General features: G+C 37.3%; 2 non-coding genes across 2 annotated transcripts; both read left to right on the top strand.

Moving 5' to 3' along the window:
- The first annotated feature begins 109 nt into the window (after nt 1–109).
- Trnal-cag (transfer RNA leucine (anticodon CAG)) lies at nt 110–193 on the top strand. Its single transcript has one exon. It is a non-coding gene; the product is annotated as a tRNA-Leu (tRNA).
- A 2156-nt stretch (nt 194–2349) lies between these two features.
- Nucleotides 2350–2433, top strand: Trnal-cag (transfer RNA leucine (anticodon CAG)). The gene has a single exon. It is a non-coding gene; the product is annotated as a tRNA-Leu (tRNA).
- Nucleotides 2434–3189: the final 756 nt, after the last annotated feature.

Consider the following 3189-nt stretch of genomic DNA (forward strand, 5'->3'; position numbering starts at 1 on the left):
CACACACACACACACACACACACACACACCACGAATAAATACGAGACGATTTACTAATATTCACGTTATTACTGACAAAAAGATAAAGCGTCATTATGGTAACCTGTAAGTCAGGATGGCCGAGTGGTCTAAGGCGCTGCGTTCAGGTCGCAGTCGGGTCTTCCCGGCGTGGGTTCGAATCCCACTTCTGACATTCTTTTTTTTTATTTTCTTCCTTTCTGTTATAGAAAACTAATAGTTGTAGTAATGGATTTCCATTGCATGATAGATATAGTAGATAGTTAGTCTACTGATTTTGACATTACCTGCAAATGTCTAAGAACATATTAACATGTTTAAACACTATACAGTTTTCGATCCAACGAGAGATCTAATTCAACAACATAAATCTAGTACGGATTTAATTGATCGGAGCTCAAGTAGTTTGAACATCAACAACAATTTGCTACTGACAGCGTGAAAAATTTTTATTCTGAATTTACCCGATGATTTTCAAGCGTAACTGAAAGAAAAGATTTTTATTTTGGGTCCTTATTTCATATTAGGATCTTTATTGAATTGTTGGGAATGTTGTCTACACATCATTGAGGTTAGAAAACAAAGTCGGTTTTTGAAATATTTTCATTATATAAGAAAGGCGGGGAGGTCTTCTTGACCGGAATACAATCCTCGCAAAGATTACTTTGGACAATTTCAAATACTTACTGAAATGTCCAAATTTCTCAAAATCATTCAATATGACAAAAGATACAAATTTGGCACACAATATTCCATGTCCGGTGTTTTAGATCTACACAAAAAGACCAGAAATAATTATGGATCATACAAAGCCTAGAAAACCTAGGTTGTGCTCGCGGTCTGAAGAGACACATATCTATACACAATATCGATTGTAACGAATCTGCATTGCTTTTAAATGAAGCGAGATATGTACTAGCCGTAGTAAAAACTAGAAATCAACTAGACTAAAAAAATCTTCGATCTTAGCAACTGTTATCAAACAATGGAGTAACCTATATTGGGCACACACATACACATACAAACACACACACAAAAACGGCCCACCACACACACACACACACACACACACACACACACAATAACCCACACACACACAATAACCCACACACACACACACACAATAACCCCCACCCACTCACACACACACATACAACTCATCTGCACGATCTAGCAGCAGTCTTGGGTCAAGTGCAGGCCGTGGTTGACATTTGTTCTGAATTATTGCCAGGTGCGCTTAGAACACTGCTCTCTGTGGAATACATTCTATAGAGTTCAAAATATGAGTAACGGCTAGTTGGGAACAATTTTGCGTATCTATGAAGACCGTCTGAGCAGCACCTTTTATGCTGACATTTATGGCTGATATTATGAACAATTTCCGAGACATCGATCTGGCAGAGCTACCAGAGGATATTTCCAGTTGGGATCAACTCTACAGGTATAGTTGTGTCGGATTTGCCAGAAACCAAACCCAACCGAGATACATACAGAGCGACAAAATTTTTCTTGCTTGCACACTTTCCCTGCCTGAACACAGCTCTTACATTGGTATGACATTGTCTGGTCACTAACCATGCATTAATTATGTGTGGGTTTATGTCAATAATTCTAGTAATACATCCAGGTTTTTAAGTACAACTTTTACCTATGTCTTACGTCTTCTGTTGCACTCCAGTCTGTGTTCCCTTTTCACATTTTAAAGAAATCTTAAACCTCTCCAGCAGTTAATTCTATCAAGCTGCTGAATGAGAGGAAAAATTCATAAAATAATTTCAGATACGCGCGCGCGTGCAATAATAGTTATTTTCAGACCTATAGCTTGAAAACGTAGTAAGCTCATACTATAGTTGCAACAGATACACAGTACTTTTGATTTTGGTATTGGGTTTTTTCCTGAACGCTACTTCTAAAATTGTGCCTCTTGTTTTCCCAGTATTAGCAGCGCTTTTTTTCCTTTATAAGTATACATTTTCCTGAGATGCTACACATTGGGATAGAACCCGAGATCTCGTGATTACACAGCGAAATTCTTAACTCAGTCGTTCTCTCTCAATAACATCAGTAATATGTATGTATGTATGTATGTATGTATGTATGTATGTATCTATCTATCTATCTATCTATCTATCTATCTAACTATCTATCTATCTATCTATCTACATGTGTACATGTGTGCACATACACACACAGAAGCTCGCACACACGCACGTACACACACATATACTCACACTAAGAGAACACAAAAATACAACTAAAAAATTACGCAACAAATTACTACTCTTTGTCATCGCTGATAAAATGTTAAAATGTCAACTTCACAATCAGCGAGTCAGGATGGCCGAGCGGTCTAAGGCGCTGCGTTCAGGTCGCAGTCGGGTCTTCCCGGCGTGGGTTCGAATCCCACTTCTGACATTCACAATTTTTATTTTTAAATGATGACTACTAGTCGCAGCAATGGTTTTTTTCTTGTGTGGTACATTTAATAAATCGTATTTCTACTAACTTGGAGTTCAAACTAAAACACTAAGAATGCATCTACCTGTTTAAAATTATGAAGCATGTAAATGTTTGATTAAAAAACTCTTTGTAAATTTTTAGATTTTTCTGCTCCGAGTTTCATCGTTCCAAAACGAAAAAATAAATAAAAAAACAAAAATAGAATTAGTTCATGCTCTTTCAAGAATATAAATTCTGATGACTTTCAACAGCAATCAGTTCTCGAGGGTAAGAATTGCTTTGATCAAATGGTAGAACGTCTGTCATGTTTACCGAAGATGTATGTTCGAGCAGCCCTCAGATCTTTTTTCTAGCCAAAGGGCTTTTTTTGGCCCAGTATTTACACGTTATTATTTATAGCTTTATCGGTTTCAACTTCCACCGTTCCAAAAAAAGTATTATTCATATACACACACACATATATATACATATATATATATATATATATATGCACAAACACATATATGCATGCAAGTTTTTATGTATATATATTTCTACTCGGATGCGCAAATACATATATGTAAATACATTGAAGTCTGCATCGGAGGCCCCCTCCGGTCACGAATGACTATAGGATTGCACCTAGAAAGTTACCCTCTGAGGCACAAGTCCGGGCAAGGTTGTTTATGGAAGACCAGCAGTCGCCCATGCATACCAGCCTCCCCTCTCCAC

This window comes from Octopus bimaculoides, chromosome 4 (assembly GCF_001194135.2).
Source record: "Octopus bimaculoides isolate UCB-OBI-ISO-001 chromosome 4, ASM119413v2, whole genome shotgun sequence".
In the NCBI taxonomy this organism is placed as follows: domain Eukaryota; kingdom Metazoa; phylum Mollusca; class Cephalopoda; order Octopoda; family Octopodidae; genus Octopus; species Octopus bimaculoides.